This window comes from Phyllostomus hastatus, unplaced genomic scaffold, assembly GCF_019186645.2.
Source record: "Phyllostomus hastatus isolate PE091 unplaced genomic scaffold, TTU_PhHast_1.1 phas_scaffold_78, whole genome shotgun sequence".
NCBI classification, from domain to species: Eukaryota; Metazoa; Chordata; class Mammalia; order Chiroptera; family Phyllostomidae; genus Phyllostomus; species Phyllostomus hastatus.
The window spans coordinates 14,100,549-14,120,011 of record NW_025334041.1 but is presented as its reverse complement, the minus strand read 5'-3'; positions in this window follow the sequence as shown (position 1 = coordinate 14,120,011).

The window sequence follows — 19,463 nt, the reverse complement described above, 5'->3', positions numbered from 1 at the left end:
CCCTGGTTTCTTGCCCTCAGTTTCACACTTGCACGAGACTCCGCCCTCTTTCAAAGCCATCACCGCCTTTTCTTCGGTTCTGCAGCTCCTCTCATTATCCGGCCTCTCTTCCTTTCTAGTGTTTTAAAAAATATATTGGTATATTCCTTGTTTCCAGGACTTCACGTCCCATTTGGGACATCTGTCACTTCCCCTAAAAGTGTTCTTGCTAAAATCACCAATGGCCAGCTTCTAGATTCGAGGGATAGGCTGCTGTTTTTATTTCATGGAACTCATGTCACTTCATGAAGCCCCTTTCTCCCTTGCCTTTGGTAACTCACCCCCTCAGTTCCCCTTCCATCTTGTAGATGCTGTGGCTTACTAGGATCCTCTCCTCCTTCCCATTTGCCCTCACTTCTGCTAACACCTGCTTTTCATCTCCTCTGCCCAAGACCACCTCCATGGTCTTTTCCCCAAACTGGTCATGTCATCCCTTACCTGAAATTCTCTGGCGCCTCCCAGCACCCACAGGGGGAAGCCCCTTCTAGCTGCTGTGCATGACCCCCAGAGACGCTTCCCACCTCACATCTGCTCAAGGGCATCCTTCTCTGCAGCCATTCTAGAAAACTTGCAAGGTCCCTGTTAAATAAGAACAAAATATGATAAATATTAATTGAAGTCACTCATTAGGAGGATTGTCTAACAGGAATGACCTAGGGAGGGGTTGATGCATGTCTCTTTATCTTAATATTATTTAATATTTAAATAATTTTTTTTCTCCAGAAAGGCTTTTACATGCCTCTTTATTTTTTTGCAAACCTGTTCCCTCTGCTTGGAGTGGCCTTCCCCCTTGGGGAATTCCTCAACCTTCAAAATCCAGCCTAAATTCACATTACATCCTCTCCAGCCACCCTGTGCTCACCTGTCCCCTCCCCCACCACTTGTGGTCCAGCAGAATCAAGGGCTTGCTCTCTTTTATCCACAGCATCTTGGAATACTTTCCCTCTAGCATCTGTCCACCTGCATTGCCATGTTTTGTTTCTGTCCGCTTCACTCCCTGGTCTGAGAGCTCTCTCGCTCTGAGGACAGAAATAATGTCTTCATCATCTTCAATCCCTAGAACCAGCCCATGCCTACCAGGCAACGGACTCAATAAATGGTACATTTTATGTGGCTATTTTATAGGTTATAAGTGGCCCAAAGCCAGCAATTCCATGTTTCCAATTCCAATTTTCAACCTATTACCGTCAATGACAACACTGAGGGCCTTTCCCCAAGCAGCCGCAAGCACCTGCAAGCGCTGCGTCATGCATGGGTCCTGGGGAGAGGCCTGCGGACATCACGATCATCATCTATGGATGGTTCAGTAGGCTGGTGGCTGAAGTAGAGCTAGAACCTGGTCTTCTTACAGCCTCCCCCACGCCCCATCCCAGGGTCCATGGTGCTAGATTCCTGGAATTCTGGAGTGAGAAAGAAATTCAAAAGGTTACCTGCCTGGCAGCTCCAAGCAGCAAGCCCATAAATCACCCTTAAGTGGGTTTCTTTTACATCATGTCCAGAGTTGAAAATGATACGGTCTCTCTCAATAATGATTTAATATTTCCCTCTCATACCGTCACCAGGCAGTCCATTTCTAACCCATCTCCCTCTTGCTGCAATATGTCAATCTTGCTGCAATTTGGACTTTATGGAGATAAAGCAGCCGCAATGTACCCGACTTATAATAACCCTCCTACTACTTATAGCCATTTGTCCTCCCTCCGTTTTATTACTCTCCTGGAAAAAAAAAACTACCCTGTCTTTTCTTTTCAACTCTATTCATAGTTCCTTCACATCATTTTAATCAGAAGATCTCAGGGTCTTCCCTAACAACATTTTTCACTCTCATTAGACCATGTTAAAAGAGGCATGCCCACTGACATCCTTCTGCGCTAATGATCCGTGGGATCCAAGTTGGGAGTCAGGGCCCCGTGATGTTTGCCCATTTCCTTTTAAACATTAGGATAAAAAGCCAGATGCGCTCTCCTTTTAAAAGCGTCGTTTGTGTCACAGGCAGTGTACAGATGCCTCTTCTGCTTTGGCAAGGTCGTGCTGCTGTTTACATATTCATTACTGCGATTGTCTCTGCAACCGCAGGCTCAGGGTGCTCCCGTATACTTAGAGCACAGTTATGCTTTCATAGTCTGGAATAATAATGGGGCTTTTATTTCCTGTCTTGCATGATAATTGAGTTTGGGTTTATTTATCGTGTGTGCTGTCTTGATTGGGTTCTGACTATCATCTAATTTTTTCTCTGATTTTTTTCTCATCACTTTAAACTCCGTCCTCCCGAAGTCCTAGCATCTACCCCATCCCATCACCCCCTCCAACCCTTCTCCCCTCAGCCTTGGTGTTACCTGTAATGTAATACAGATTGCATAAGGGAGCTTCCAAACATACCGCCTTTGATGTTAATTTTGTTTTGATTTGAAATAGTAAATAGCATGGGTGGGAAGGTTCCTGATAAGTTGCAGCAGGCCTTGACTGCATACCTTGCTGCATGTGTAGCCCTGTGCTAGGCACTGGAACAGCTTTCAGAGCTCCCAGTCGCTGTGAAGACGTGGTTCGTCCACACGTCTTAGTTAAATTGTTAACTAAGAACAGGAGGTATTACGGGATCAAAAAGATAAAGAAAAATAAAACAAATAAGTGCTCTGCAAGTCGTGAGAAGAAGGATGTCAACATTGAACTTGATCTAGGATACGGAAGGTTAGCGGGATTTAGGTGTTTTTAAGGGATAATGAGGTGGTGAGACAGATCCCAGAAGCAACAGCACATGCAGATGCTACGGGCATTAATGGTCCCTTGCTATGGGAGCCACACAGCTGGCCCATAAATCAGTTACAGCCCACGTGACTCTCTACCACCATTAGCTCGACGGGTCTGGCTTCTGCCCTGGTTTACGGCTGCAGTGACGGCAGGGGCCGTGATGAATCTGCCCTTGGACACCCAGAGATCTTAGGAGTGCCTGGTCTATAGTACGTGCTCAGTAAGTATCGTTTGAGCTTTTTTCTTTAATTGGTTTGAGTGAAAAAGCAGGAGAAAATGGGGAATGGTGGTGGAGTTCCGGCTACTTTGGGAGGCGGCCACTGGAGTCTGGGACGGGAGTGACAACACGGTGCGGTACCTGCAGATTTACCTGGCAGCAGTGTTCAGAAAGACAGGAGCGGGGAGGGGTGAAATAAGAGGCTGTTTTCTCACTCTGCCTCTCACTGTAGCTCTCCCCTTCCCCTCTATTCAAGCTTCTAGAAAGATCTTTGATATCTCATTATCTTCAAGCCCCATTTACTCCCCAGCTCAATCTATCCTACCTTCTGTTTGAACGCCATAGTATTAACTACTCAGTTTCTGCGGTACTTAATGTCATTAACATTTTATTTTTGAAAACAGCTTTATTTAAAAAAAAATAATAGGTTCTTTTAAAATCAGTTTCAGGTTCAGAGCAACACAGAGCGGAAGGGACAGAGAGACCTCATGTACTCCCTGTGCCCACACAAGCAGCTCCATTTTTTAATCACATAATTATTTAATCACATAATTACCATAATTACATGGTTATAATTACAAAAAAGTTTAAGCAATACTCAAAATGCAAAGAAGAAAGTAAGACTTGCCCCCCAATCTCCTCTTCCAGAGATAATCCCCATGAACATTTTGGTGAACATTGTTGCAAACACCTCTCCAGTCTAGCCTGCACGCCCCAGCAGATGGCTGTGTGTGTAGAGATTTGCATAAGTGGGAACATATAAACCTCATTTTTCAATAACTTGCATTGATTTTCCTGAACAGTAAGTAAAAATGTCAGTAAGCATCTGAAACTTTTGATAGGGACACAGTACCCCGGGGACTGCATACCCCATTATTCACAGAACACCTTCTCTAGAGGATGAATGTTGAAGTTTGTTATAAACAACGTCACTGTCATAAACACTGTTGCAGTAACCATTTTTATCTTTTTTCCATTTTACCAATAGTTTAATAGACTACCCACCCTGCCTTTAAAAAAAAAAAGATTTTATTTAGTTTTAGAGAGAGGAGAAAGGAGGGAGAAAGAAAGAGAGAGAAACATTGATGTGAGAGAAAAACATTTATTAGTTGCTTCTTATACTCACAGCAAGCTGGGACCGAACCCACAACCCAGGCATGTGCCCTGACTGGGAATTGAACCAGTGGCCTGTCACTTAACGGGGCGATGCCCAGCCACCTGAGCCACACCAATCAGAGTCCCCCACCTTCTTAAAATTCCCTGTTGTACGTTGTCCCTTCTTACGATCTGTCTCTATTGGCTCCAATTCTTCCTGCTTCCTCCACCTCTCTGGTAGTTCCTTCTCAGCCTTCCTTATGGGCTCTTTCCCTGGCTTACCCTCTAAATGTTCACGTGTAACTGGCCTTTATCCTGAGCTCACTCTTCCCGTCATTCTCCACGCTCTTCCCAACAAATCTCATTCACTCTCACAGTTTAGCAACCACGTCCAGGTGGCAACTGCAAACTCAGGATCCCTCTCCCTGATCCCCTTCCCGACATGCAGATAGCTATCTGCCAGCTGCTGTGCCCAGGCATCCCAGGTAACCCAGTGCACCCCGTACCTCCCCTCCACCCTGAAATCCACTCCGGTTCTTAATACTCAGCCATTTAGACACTCGGTACAAAACCTTGGGGTTCGTTTCTTATTCCTAACTCTTTCTCATCATCCTATCTCTAATCGATCATTAAGTCTGTGAATTCTACCTCCAAAAAAGTTTCATGAAATGTGTTAAGATGTCTCTCAGGAAGTTACTGAAGGATGCACTACACCTAACAAGGGAGGAAACCAAATAAAGGAAGGTATGAAAACTAGGAAACCGGGGCCCCGAGATGGGAGTGAGGAGAAGGGAATCCTGGGGTATTGGGGATAAGAAACTCCAGGGCTGCTCCACAGGCCCCCGAAAGCCCCATCCCAGGGGGAGCGGGATGGCGGGGACCCCTGCAGGGATGCTGCCGAGAAGAAGGTGAAACGGCTACAACGCACGACGTGCTGGAACATGGTGTAGATGTTGTTATAGCTTGGTAACGGTCTTGGGATGAATTAGTGGCTGCTCCACAGAAAAAAGTATATGTGTAATCATATATGTAATCATATATACATGTATATGGTATGTGTATGTATATGCATATGTATAGTTTAGCACAGGGGAATGGCACAGAGAATAATTTCTGTGCAACATGGTAAGTCCTATGCTAACTCGTGCATAAGCTGCTTTGGAGGTATGGGGGTGGGGCTCCCACCCAGCTCAGGGTGAAGGGGAGGCTTCCGAAGCAGCTGGTGCCAAACAGCGCCGGAGGCTGAGGGGGGTGGGGAGTGGGTCCGTGGAGGGTCAGCACCGCAGACCTGGGTCTCCCAAGGAGCAGCAGGACGAGGCCAAGAATGACATGCATGCAGTGCCCATATTGCCGGACAGGATGTGGCTGAGGCTGGACACGTCAGCAGGGGCCCTGCCCAGAAAGACTTCAGTGCCACCCTAAGGAGCTTGGGCTTTATTCTGGGGCTGCCGGTAAGTCACTTAAGGGCTCTCAGGCAGAGGTATTAGGGATGAAGAGGACAGAGTGAGCATGAAAAATATCTGTCTGGTTATAGTTCTGTAACCAGAATAAAAGATTTTCCTTATACAAGATTCAAATTTTACTCTAGCACATAATATGGAAAGTGAAATTTTATCCCCCAAATCATCAATGATTGGGTTACTATTCCTTTAATTTGTTTCATTGTGTAAATGACTTATTAATATTTGGGTGGTGCGAAAATCAGGTAATACCATAAACCTATTTCGAACTAGTTTTTTTTAAGTTTTTAATGTATTTTGGACACTTTTGCATTTTCCCATGGATCTACCTTATTTCTTTTAAGTGGTATATATTCTACTATATGAATTAAACATTTTTATTTAACTATTTATCTATTGATGAATATTTGGATTCTTCCCAACTTTTTTTTCTTTTATTTTTATTTCTAATCCAGAGAAATGCATGTGTCCAGTTGGGGAACACGATAACACTACTGGGCTCAGGACGAAGAGCAGGAGTGCTTTGGCCCATTTCTCCTCCTGTTCCCTCGTCTCTCAGGCAACTCCCATCAGTTCTGGTTGTTTTCATTGTAAGTACCGTTGCTTGATTTTTCAATTTTAGACATAATACATTCATATTCTAAAATGGAAGATAAGAAGTAGTCTCTCTTGTACCCCCCCTCCTGACATACACACAAAACACTTGATCTCATCTTTCCAGTATAGTTCTAGCCATATTTTCAATAAGGAAATCAATATTCAGTGTTGACAATATCATGATTATGGAATTATTATCTAGAGTTGAGCCATGTATGTTTGAATGATCACATTTCCTTTCACACACACACACACACACACACACACAATTACATATATATGATTACACACATACTTTTTTCTGTGGAGCAGCCACTAATTCACCCCAAGACTGTTACCAAGCTATAACAACATTTACAGAATGTTCCAACACATCACATATTGTATTAGTTTTACCTTCTGCTCAGCAGCATCCCTGCAGGAGTCCCCGCCACCCCATTTCCCCTGGGATGGGGTCTTCCTGGGGCTTGGTGAGCAGCCCTCGCCCTGGAGCTCCAAAAGGACAGAGAGGCCACATTTTATTCATTTCTACATCCTCCACTTAGTATCTGGCACCTAATAAACATTCAATTCATGTTTAAGTTAATTGAGTAATTTAGGTTCAAGTTGATGAGACTCTGTTATATGTCCTCTCAGATTAAACATCACTATTAAGTTCCACTTTACGGGCGAGAACACTGAAAGCATCTCTGCACCGGCACTGTAGGACGTGAGAGCACGGAGAGGGAGTTAGCACCACTGCCTTTATGACAGCCTTCGTGCGAACTTGGCAGCGGTCACGTGCCACCTGGTAGCGAGGGTGTGGCCAGGCCACCTGTGACTGCAAGTGGCAGTAATCACTGTTGTTACCTGTCACTTTTCTGGGTTTGAGACCCTCTCCTTGTGCATCTTTGCTGCGTAGACATGCTGTGCTCCAGAAGGCTGGTCTATCCACTGAGCCGATGTCTGGTCCTATTATGAATCCGCCCCATTGGCAACCTGACACAGCACGGATAGGCCTAACTTCTCACGATGGCCGTGGGGGCAGAACCAACATCCTTCCTTTGGTCTGGGCGACTGTATCTATGACCATAGTTTTTTGACCTTCACAACTCTGTGAACTCAAATGGTGTCACATTAATGGTAAGGATCCAGATATCACTGACGCTCGGTGCTACCATGATAGACTACAAAGTGTGTCCCTGTACACTAGGGAGGGTTCGGAGTCCAGGGCAGTCCAAAGCGCTCACACGTCTTTCCTCTCGCTCTGTTCTGACTGCCTCTCCAACACCTCACCTCCAGGGCAACAGGGAACAGACACAATGTCACATGGACCCCTTTCAGCGTCACATGGTTGGAGGGACCCCAAATCAGGGCTGCTGAGGCTGCAGTATCTTAGAGAGGGTTAGTCACATCGATCACGTTGTGTTGCCTGCTCTTCCTCCTCTCCACCTACAAATGGCCCAGGGTCCTTCTGACCTTGAGATGAAGTTGCTCCCAAAAGGATCCATATTCAAAATATGTTCAGAATCTGACCACTTCTCACCACCGCGAGTAGCTCTCACCCTAGTGCAAGTCACCATCGTCTCTCACTAGATCACTAACATCCTGACTGCTCTCCCTTTCCCATGTACCCTGCCTGGCCCTCCAGTCTGGTCTCAGCACACCAGCCTGATGTTCTTATTAAGTCTTCCCTCAGATCACTATGCTCCTTTGCTTGGACGCTTCGGTATCTCCCATCTCACCCTGCGTGAAAGCCAGGTTCCTCTCATGGGACCTCGCCAGCCTCGTCTCACACTGCTGTCTCCCCTCCTCATTCTCCCGCAGCCAGATCGGGCACCCCTCCTTCGTCACACGTCCACGGGTAGGACTGTCTCCTAGAATTCAGTAATTTCAAAGGTGAGTAGTAACGTATGTTTGGGAATATTTTTATTTTGTATCTTCCTGGTAAAAATAAAATGTACTCCATGTGTAAAATAAATACTAGATTTAAATAACGGGTTAAATGAATACCTATAATGCATTCAGAGAGAAAGAAGGGGGATAGAAGTTAACTTAAAAATATACCTTGCTTTGATTTGATTTTTTGACCATATAAATATTTTACATAAGACAATTTGTAAATACCCATAAATAAAAGTAAAATAAAACAATGAAATGTCATTGTGTATCCAATTGGTTGCATAGCCGTTCAGAGAAGAAGCTTTCCAAGTGGTTTTAAAGATAGTCTTCTTTGTAGAATGCTGGAGAGCTAACTCATTGCTTGGAAAACCGGTAAATAAAAGAAAATGAGAATTTATCCTTACTTTTCTATGAGAACTGTACCTCAGGAAAGCTAAATAATTAAAGAGAGGACATTACTTTGTATGGCACAATTTTAGTTAATAAACGAAGACAGAATAATGAAATGGGAAATCTCCATTTCAGAACTTTGAATGAATTGATAGATCTAGTCAATAATAATCATAAAAAAAGACAACCAGACATTAAGCATTGCCCAGTGGAAAAACACAACACCATCCATAAATTAGTCTTGGCAAAAAAAAAAAAAAATTCTGCATCTGACCAAGTATCTAAATCCAACTATCAATTTATAAGCAATCGAGGACAATGCTGAATGAAACACAGACATAGAATTAGCAAAATCTAAAGTTTGAAAAACTCCTCAGAATTTAAAAAATACAGCTTCTTCAAGGACATTTCAAGAAAAAGAAAAGAGGGGCTATATGCTGATAAAAGGAGACAAGATGTATAAACCAATCACAAAGTACAGATTTCATCTGAATTCCAATTCAAACAAATGAACTGTTAAACTTTTAAAAGATCATTGGGATCATGTGAACACTTACTAGGTTATTGATGATAAGGAGAAATTATTGTTAATTTTTGGTGTGAAAATAGTATTATAGCTTACCCTTTAAGATAGCTTACCTTTTTGAGATGCATTCTGAAATAATGACAGATGAAATTATATGATTGTGGTATTTGCTTCAAAATAACAATCCAGAGTAGGTATTGTGCATAGAGCTATAGGTAAAATATGACAATAAACTACAAGTTGATACCTGTTGAAGTGAGTGACAGGTATTCTGAAGTGCATCCTACTGTTCTCTCTACTCGTTCGTGTTTGAAATTATCCATGAAAACATTTAAAAAAATAGATAAGTATGTTATCAAAAAGAATAAATCTGTTCTCAGAGATAGTTGTGCAGCCATGTTTATAGTGGTAATAGTCACAACAGCCCAAAAAGTGGAAGCAGCCCAAATGGGCACCTGTGGATGAGTGGGTAAACAAGTGTGGTATCCACATACAACGAGTATCATTCAGACTTTAGAAGAAAGGAGATTCTGACACATGCTACGAAGTGGATGATCTTTTAGAACATTACACTAAGTGAAATAAGGCAGTCACAGAAAGACATATACAGAATGATTTCACTTATGTGGGGTATCTGGAGTAGCCTACCTCACAGAGACAGAAAGTGGAAAGAGGGAGGGGTGAAGGGAAGTTGTTGTTTAAGGGGTGTAAAGTTTCCCACAATGTGAATTGTGGGAAATGAATTGTGGGCAATGTGAATTTCCCAAAATTCACACCCACAATGGTGTGAATGTACTTAACACAACTGCACTGTGTACTGAAAAATGGCAAGGACGGTAAATGTTATGTGTACTTTACCACAATTTAAAATATTTTTAAAGGGATCAGAGAGTTCTGGAAGAGCAGGCCAGATAAAAAGGAAAAGATTTTATGAGTAAGACACTGTTAGGGTCACATCATAGAGGGAGAAACTTAGATGGAGTTTGGGCGTTGGAGAAGGGAAAGACACTGAAAGCTCTTGGAAAAGCAGCTGAGTTATGGTGAAATAGGGGGAAATGTGGGAGGCTGTGAGCTCCAGGACACCTTGGAGTCTACGGACACCTGTGCTGACGCGTCTGGAGACCAAAGTAAATAACCAACGTGTTCGGGAACCATATTGCCTCGCCGGTCCTGACATTGCAACGCCTGGAGGGCAGGCAGCACAGCTCGTTCTCCTGGGGCCGTTGGAGGTTGATATGGACCAATGGCTACTTAGCCAGCATGATGCCTTGATTCTTCTCCAGCCTCTTGCTAGCACATGTAAACGTCAAGACTCCTGGGGATGGTAAATTAGATAAGACAGAAAAGAACAGGAATTAAAAATCGCTGTTAAAGTGGCTGGCTTCACTTTAACATCTTACTTAGAGATTGCACATGAGCTTCAAGACTGAAATTTCTCCCAAAAGTGGATAAATAAGCTTTTATAAGTACTGATATTTTTAAAACATCAAGCATTCTTTTAAAAGACAACAAGTTATTAAGGTAAAAAAAAGGGTACTTAGTATAATTGGAAAAAGCAGACTGTTATACAGTACTCATTATTAGCATCTTTTAAGACTGATGTGTAGTAGATTTTTACGCAATGTAATTAAAAGAAAAAATAATTCAAATTAAGCATCAGGACTAAAAAGTATCAGCACTCCTTTGCAAAGTGTCACAGCATACTCTATGTTCAGAACAAGCATTGAAAACCAACAAACACACAAATTTTCTCAAAGAGAAAATTGGAAATGAACTCTGAATTATTTCGGTTCTAGGTCACCTCGTCCAGGGTCCTAATGAAGTTAAGTAGTGCACCTAAAATAGTAACTTTAGTTGGAAGACTGGAGGGTTATTTTCTAACTGTACTTTGCCACTATTGGAGTTAATTAGGCTGCAAAAAAAGGGAGTTGACTAAAGAATATAGGGAAGTGAACAGTCTCCAAAATAACAGATACTGACTAAAACTTTGGGGGTCACATCTGTATATCTTTAATGTATTTTAATGGGGTGTCCCTACTGTCTTCAGTTGTTCATATGCAGTCCAGATCTCTACCCCCATCTCATCGTCAGTGCCAGGACTTTCGGACGCTCCGGAAAGGCACAGGCCCATCAGGGGGCTGCATCAGCGTGGGGCTAACCAGGCAGGGCACAGGATGGGCCCAGGGCAAATATGAATGACCAAGCAGGGTCGGGAGAAGGAACATATCCAGTCACTGCAGGTGGCAGCCGGGCAGCTGATCTGGAACCACCTCGGGGCCCTTTCTTTGTGTCACTGGCCCCTGGAGTAAACCACCAGCACCGCCCTCACGGGCAGGTGGCGCACGTGCCGATTCACCATCCACTGCTTTCTCAAGACCACAAGCCTCTTAAGGATGGTTCCCTCAACTTACTCCACTGTGTGATTCTTGCCCCTGCTGCCGTGTCTGGTATGTAGGAGACATTACACAATTGTTTCTTAAATATTTAATTAAAAGATTGAATGAATAATGGGTAGTTAATATTCCAAAACTATATTTTTAGGTCCTGATTTTTACCGCAAGCCTAAGACGCATGTCTCCAACTGGGATGGTGTGACCCGCCTGCCCCAATGGCACCTCACACAACAGACTCAAAATCAGACTCAGCTTCTTTCCCACCCCAACCCACGTGGTCTTCCCCCTGCCTTCCTATCCTCTCCCTGTGTGAATCTTGAAGTGCAGGCAGGCAGAGTTTAGAAGAGATAGCAGACACCCGTGAAAGAAATGTGTTTTTCTGGCCTTCACACTGAACACACAGGCAATATGGAAATAAAGGAGACCTCAATAATCCTCTCAATCATTGCCGAGAAAATGGGGTGGATGTGTGTGGAATTTCCTCCCTGGCTTGCTTTCCTTTAGGACCCTGTCCTGTCCAGGCCCATCAGGTTCTGCTGGGGCTGCCAATTACAGGTGTTGACACCTCCTGGTCACGCTGGCCCATCTGTCTCACTCCCTGGCCATGGTGCAAGGAGCAAAAGACACACAGGCAGGCAGGCAGAGCGAGTCACTCAGTAACTGGGGCCTTTCTCTCAAGCATGTAGAGGTGGCTGGGGGACTGCCCTTCCCAACGCCTGTAGGACCCATGGCATCCTTTCCACAAAATCTGTTTTCTCTTCTCAGTCTATTTCTGCAATCTGAAGCCAGAGAGCCCCGATACAAAGAATAATTGCAGCATACTCAAATACATGCACTAATCTTTTAAGTTGTTTCCAAAATCTTCAGAAAAATGGATAGAAATTTTTATAATGAAACTCAGGTAGAGATTATAAAAGAAAATAATATTTTTCACAAAAAGTGGAGAATTCAAGGAAAGAAAATTCTCTCTCTCTCTCTTCCCCCTTCTCCCCCCTCCTCCCCCCGCCTCACACACACACAATCTAGAAGAGAAAGCAAGGAGACCACATATAGAGGGAACATTGTGAATATAAAAGAGTTTGGGAAGACTTCTTATTTTAAAAGATGTACAAAATGAAGTAGGGCTCGGAATCAAGGCCAAACATAAAGGAGATCCTGCATGAATAGGATCTCAAAGCTCGGACCAAGGTGAACCTTGTGAAAAAAGCTGATGTTTGTAGTTGTACTTGGAAGGTGGGAAAAGAGGTGGGAAGATGAAAAAAGAGCATTGATTGAGCATTCACTGCGTGCCAGCCTCTGTACTGGGTATTTTACATAGACCGACTCATTTCTCATTAAAAATAAAAAGGGGGCATGTTACAAACGGTCAAGTCCACTGTTGAGGAAAGTGTATAAGCCCAAGAGAGGGACTCCTTACACTGGAGGGGCTGTACTGTTCTACCTGTATCCTGTCTCTTACAGGTTCAGGAAACGAATATGGGAGGATGAAAAAAACAGAACTTATTTATTCAAACAGTGTATCTATTCTTACATCTTTGAACTTAAGTCACCTTCAAAGTACTCTCCATTTGATTCAATACACCTATTGAGACTTTTTTCCCATTGCTCAAAACAGTTTTGAACTTATCGATTTTGCTGCCTTTTAGTGCCTCTGCTGTTGTTTGTTTCACCTCTTCCACATCAGAAAAACATTTCTCTTCGAGGACTTTTTTATTCAGGGGGGAAAAAAGTTGCTTGGGGTGAGTTCAGGTGAATAGGGAGGGCAGGGAGGGCATGGGGGTCATGCTGTTTTTGGTCAAAAAGTGCCGAACCCTTAGCACAGTGCGGGCAGGTGCGCTCGTAAATCACCCGTCATGAAATGGGCGAACACGTTGAAAGAACCTTCCAAAAAAATTCACTGAAGCCAAATGCAGCCTCTCACAGCAACATCAGTTGGCATACTGATGCAGGTGGGTTCCTAGAACACTCACCTAGTGGCGGAAGCCTATACTGCAAAGAACCCGCCCTCCAGAAGATAATTCTGGGTTTTGGGGCGGGGGGGGTCCCCCTCATATAAATGGAAGCCACGTACCATGTCTAAATACGTAAAAGTTTTAAGTTATTTAAAAGTCAGGCTTTGCTCATGCCCGGCCCGTTTCCACCCAGTGCCCCACAGCCATCCTAGGGTTGCCCTTGAAATTCAAAGGCTAATAACAGAGTCATGCTCTCTCCTAAATGATGCTGTGGGTCTGCTGGCACAGGGCCATGGTGGAGGCTGGTCCTGGGCCAGGACCCCAGGGCAGGCCCTAGGGACCCCAGTCGTCACCTCTGCAGTCGGCCCAGCAGGCTAGTTCCCTAACACCTGGGCCTTGTTTTTCCACCTGAGGCAGGTTGCGCGTTTCCCATAATTTCTCTGCAAAGGAGTGCCGTCAGCCAGGAAATGCAATGCCTGGACACCCACATTTTTTGGGGGGTGGCGCGCAGTTAGGGGATTTGAACTGGCCAACATTAAACAGAGCAGCACAGCCATTTCTCTGGTTTCCAGACAAAGTCTGTGTTTCTCTTCTAACCAATACCCCCTCTGCCCCGTCACAATCTCAGCCTGGCATCCCCTGTCCCCCGGTAAGACTGGGGCAGGCTCCAGTTCTGCGAGTGTGTCCTTTTGCCCAAATTCCCATTGGACCAATCAGTTCTGGACTTTCAAAAATTTTTCTCAGGAGACATGGAGGGAAAAGAGGGTGTTTCTGTATTGATGTTTGTGACAGGTGGGCCTCTCTGGCCAGTTGTCATGGCGATAGTGTTTGTATCCATAAACCTCTTAAAATGTAGCGTGCCCAACTGAACATGCCATGTAAATACAGTCTGACTGGCGCAGAATAGACTGGGGCAGAATAAGTAAGTTTTCTGTGATCTTGGCCCTGGTCCAGCCGGGCGGTCCAGGGGGATTTGCTTTTTTAGCAGGCATATCACATTGTTGGCTCACAGTAAGTTAAGAATTAATTTAAACTCTTAGGTCCCTTGCTCAGGAGTGCCTACCGAGCCAGTTCTCTCCTGCTCTGCAATTGGTGTTTCTGAATCTAAATGCAGGATTTTACATGGGTTGCTAGTACATCTCACTGTGTCAGCTTTGAATGTTCTCTATGTCAGGCGTGGTGCTCCCTGTGCTCCCGATGCTTCTTGCAGGGGCAGAATCGGTGAGCTCACACCCCCTGCCTCCACCCAGGTTTTGATTAAAGCGTCTGCAGGCTGAGCTGCAGGTGCAGAGTCAACGCAGGGAGCTTTGAGGGAGCAGGTTGGCACTCCGCTTTTTGGAAATGTTGTTTCTAACAATTAGTTTTCTGACAATGGAATGAACTTCTTAAAAAAAAGGGAAGAATTCAGGTAAAAGTCAAATTACCTTGAGTGAAGGAAGCTATAAAAAGAATGACTGAGTATGTAGACATCTGAGGACACTTCTCATCCTAAGATTTCGTGATCACATGGTTCTAAGTCCGGAGCTGCAGCGGGTGTCTCAGCATGCCCTAAGCCCATCTCAGATTCCTGTAGGAAGCCTTCCTGTGCCCCCACACTGATGTAATGGCTCCTCTATAAGGCCCCCCTCCGCTCCATCCCATGCACTGTTCTTATCATAACCTACCTTTGATTCTAGTTCTTGGCATAAGGGTCTCATTTTGTCATGTGAGCCCTGCATTTAACTACATTTTGTTTATCTTGGTTTCTCCTGCACCCATAGAACTCCATTTGTACCTAGCAGGTATTAAATTGCAGGTAGGACCCAAAGGGGGTGATTGGTGTTTTGAATCCAGAAGACAGGGTTAGCGTTCCAGCGGCAAGGGGAACCTTGATCTTGGTCTGCCCTGACCGGGCACTCCACGGAGGCAGAAGCGGCTGCGCCCATCTATCCCACTCAGGCGCCAGCTCAGTGTTTAACACATGACAGGCATGAGTCAGTGCTTGTGGAATGAAAGACGAGTTGACAATTTCTCGGAGAAGGAATTCACTTTGATCTGTTTTCTGCCGGGGCTTCAAGGGGAGAGAAGGGCGTGCGGGGTGAGGGTCCTGAAGGGTAGAATGTGACACCGTTTTAAAGCATGACATGTGCACCGAGGCCGGAACTGTCCTCCTTGTTCTAGGGTCTCAGCCCCAATCCGAGCTGAAGACTTTCCAACCCAGAATAACCCTCTGATGGAAAAGTCCCTGGCTGCTCATGTCTTCCTTCTACCACCCTTGGGGTCCAACCCCTCTTTCTAGATGAGGCTTACTAGATTTAGCAAATAAAAACACAGACCTCCAGTTAAATTTGAATTTCGGATAACCAACAATCAAACTTTTTTAGCATAAGTACATTCCATGCAACACTTAGGACATGCTTATGCTACGAAAATATTCATCATTTGTGGAACTCTAGCTGACCTGCACGTCCTGTATTTCATGTGGCAGCCCTCTGCTGGGGCCCACTCCGGACTGGCATTCCAGACAAATTGTCTTTTCCTACATTGTCATGGGCACAGGCCCTCAGCTCCTCCTGTTGCAGCTATTAAACCCAGGGTCATGGTTATTATTGTGGATGTAACGTAAATGTCAAATCCCCACTTATTAGCAGTCGCGCAGTACTTGATGAAACTTCTGATCCAGGTCAGCCCTGGCTCTCAGATTAGATAGTAACAGAAAGAAATTAAGTTCCTTTCTTAGTTTGCACAGCAAGTAATTGCCAGAGCCAGAATTATGATCTAAAGTTCTGAATTTGGAGGCTTGCTGGGTTACGTTGCCTCTCTTAATTCTCCCTACCATGAGGATTTCTTTTTCTCTTATACAGTCCGTTATTTCTTATGAGTCTGAAGATTGCTTGGAAATCCGCTGGGGGGAATTCAGCTAATGAGTGGGGGAAGGGAGGCGCAATGGCCTTGTGAGAAGGAGAGCATCCACTACACAGGTACTTTCCAGGAGGCGCCTTTGTATGGCCGGAGACCTCTGATTCTGGTGGGAGCCCGCCTTGGCTAACTCTGCAATGTTTCTTTAGCACCTGAGTCAAGAGAACGAACACTGGCTCCCTCACTGTCTGTCTGCTCGTATGCGTCTCTGTCCTGTTCCTGGCCTTGGTGAGATTCCAAAGGGGAAAGAAGGAACAAGAAGCCCCTTGGTTGATTTTTTCCCCTCTAACTCTCTTAAACACTCTGAGTAAATCTCACAAATGGACTTGATTTTTTAAAGTTCTTTTCTGCTCAAAGATTGAAGTTCAGTGCCTCAACCCTGTAGCTTGCTCTCTCTCTTCAGCGCCGCTAGGATGCAAATCATCTTTCAGTAAAACCATCTGGTCTTTAAAACATTTGTATGTCTTAAAATATACAAAACTCAAGACCTACCTTCTCATCTAGACTCTGAATATATCCTCTTTGGGCTGGATTCCTTGTAGGGGATGATTCATAAAACATTGCTTATTACTTGGAACCAAGTCTGTGGTTGGTCCAAATTTATCCTTTGCCTGGCTCATCATTTTGAAACAGACAGTTATGGAAACAGCCGTTATTAGCTTCTTACACTTCTTGCTGTAATATTTTGCAGAAGTCATTCCATTTGGTAGCAAAGACCTTGCACTAAACTGGTCTGGAAATACCTTCTTCCTTTCCCAGCCAAGGTCCACTAACAGCCAAGGCATAAACCAGGTATCGTGGTACAGTGAGGAGAGCAGTGTCTGAAAGCCTGGGCTGACACATTTGCATTTCCACCAGGAAGGCAGCCGAGGTCAGAGAAGCCTGATTTCCCCACTGAGAACCCCTGTCTGAGCCGGGACATTTGGGGGTCAAGGTCCTGCCAGTGTTTGTGTCTCAGAGTTAAGTAACCACATCTGAGTGGTCTTAGAACTTACTCTGTTTTGGAAACAATATTTAATGTTAATGAGGAAGAAAATTAAGACATCCTTAACCTAAAGGTAACTGGAGCCTTAGCTGCAAACAGTGCAGGTTTCTGAAAGTTGCGATGGGAACAAGACCGCAGGCGGAGAATAGTGCTTGTAAACTGGTCTGGCTCAGTGAAGCAGTTCTGTCCAACAGCCCGCTGGGAGAGGGTGCAGGGACAAACTGTGGGATAAGCTCCAAATCTCCTCCCTGCATCCCCGAGAGGCAGAAGAGGGCCAAGACGGGGCTGCCGAGGTGGCTGTGGCTTTCAGTGAATTGTCTCCAAGTGGGTCCTTTGGTGACAGCGCCATCAAAGAAGAACAATCAGATACACTTCAAAATAAACATCTCTGCTCACACTTTGGGGGACATGGCCACACTTGTCCTGCTCCTGCCCACAGATCAGCAAACTTGAGGGCGAGATCTCAAGAGGAGAAGCTGTTACATTTTTGAAAAGCAAGCGTGGTGGATTCCTATGTGCCCGTGTGTACGATCTGCTTTGCAGAGCACGACTTGGCTGGTGTTGTGCAGGACGAACGCGGAATACAGATGCGAGGCCGAGGAGGGCCTGGGGAGAGCCGGACGCTGACATCACCCCCGGAAAGGAAAACGTTGGCGGCATTCATGGCTTTATGTTTACACAACTCGGCTCAGGGCATATTGATTTTGGGGGGTAGTCATACCAGGCACTTCAAGGAATTAAAAATCCAGGCAGCACGAAAATCCCCTTCTGGGTAAGGTATTTTAGTTTGCAAATTGCTGTGAGACAGGCTCGAGCGGAACCGAATCCTATGATGTAGGGGCGTGCACACCGCTCTGCCTCTTTCTCCTTCTAAACGCGGGCTCCCAGGGCAGCCGGAGGAACGCCCGCCCACGGGGGCACAGCAGCCCAGCGGGAAGCAGGCTCAGGCAGGTTCAAGGTCTGGGTCTGCGTGAGATGCACGGATCTTGTGTGCAGCTCGGGCTCTGTCTTAAGCGGAAGACTTGCCTCACATTGCTGTTCTGGCTTCGCCAAGACAAATGCTGAACTGTTTGTTCTCTCCGAATCGTACCCCGAGTGCTCAGAACTCCAGGAGGAAAACCGATTCCCCCTTTTCTGGATTCAGCTCACACACAGCAAGTTGTGAAATCTTTTGGGACCGCTACTCTTGCCAACAGAAAATTAAAACCGATTTGGCTAGATAATAAGGAGCCATGAACATAACATTTTTTTTTAATTTGCCAGGAATTTGATGCTCCCGCAAGGCTGAAAGTGAGGTGTTCGGAGCCATTGTAAGGGGAAAGGAGTTGAGGGGGGACAATTGCAACAGTTAATTGAGACCTACAGCAAAAAGATTCATGGAGTGACGAGGTACCCGTTGTACTTGCTACCAAAAGCACACATCCATAGTGCTGAATGAGCAAAGAGAATATTTTGGTGGAGCTGAGTAGACAGACACAGAAGTCCAGCCTGACAGCCTAAGTCAGAAATATTTTGAGTTGGGAAATTATTTTCGGTGCTGCATGCTTTTAATAAAGGTCTCAGATTTTTTTTTTAAAGTCTAGAACAAAGATGACCGAATGCATGTCAAATGGTAGAGATCTGAGTTTGGTGTTATTTTTTATATTTATTGAATGGCTGCTGTGTACAATGAGTTTTCTAAGTGCTTTGTGTGTATTTCAGTGTAGTCTTAATTCAGTTTCTCGGATATAGAGACTGAGGAACAGAGAGGTATGTGACTTGCCCAAGGTCACACAGCTAGCAAGTGGCGAAGCCAGACTCAAACCTGTGCAGTCTGGCACCAAAGCCTGCGCTCTTAGCTGCTAGAACTGACTGCCTCTTAGGAGCCCTTCGCCTCATCCTGTTGTCATCCCATCCGGCAGCCATAATGTGATGGCATAAGCACACAAAACATAGTGTTTTGAGGTGTCCCAAACTTTTGACACCTTGCCCCAATTTTACAGTGACATAAAGCAAATAGTACCACACACTTCTATTTTTAACATGACTTCTACTGAAATACTTATATGTGAGTAATAAAATCAGCCATTTAAACTCTTCCAATAATAAATATGCCTAATATAACAGTTTAATTAAATACTTTTTCTAGACCTGCATTCTCAAGTTAATACTCATAAAATCGGTGAATACCACTAAAGAATAAATATTAAGACACGTTTTCTGTTGTTAAAAGCAAAAATTAAAACATACAATTTTAGCATTAGGAATACGAATAATGTTATTACAGATTTGACTTGCATCAT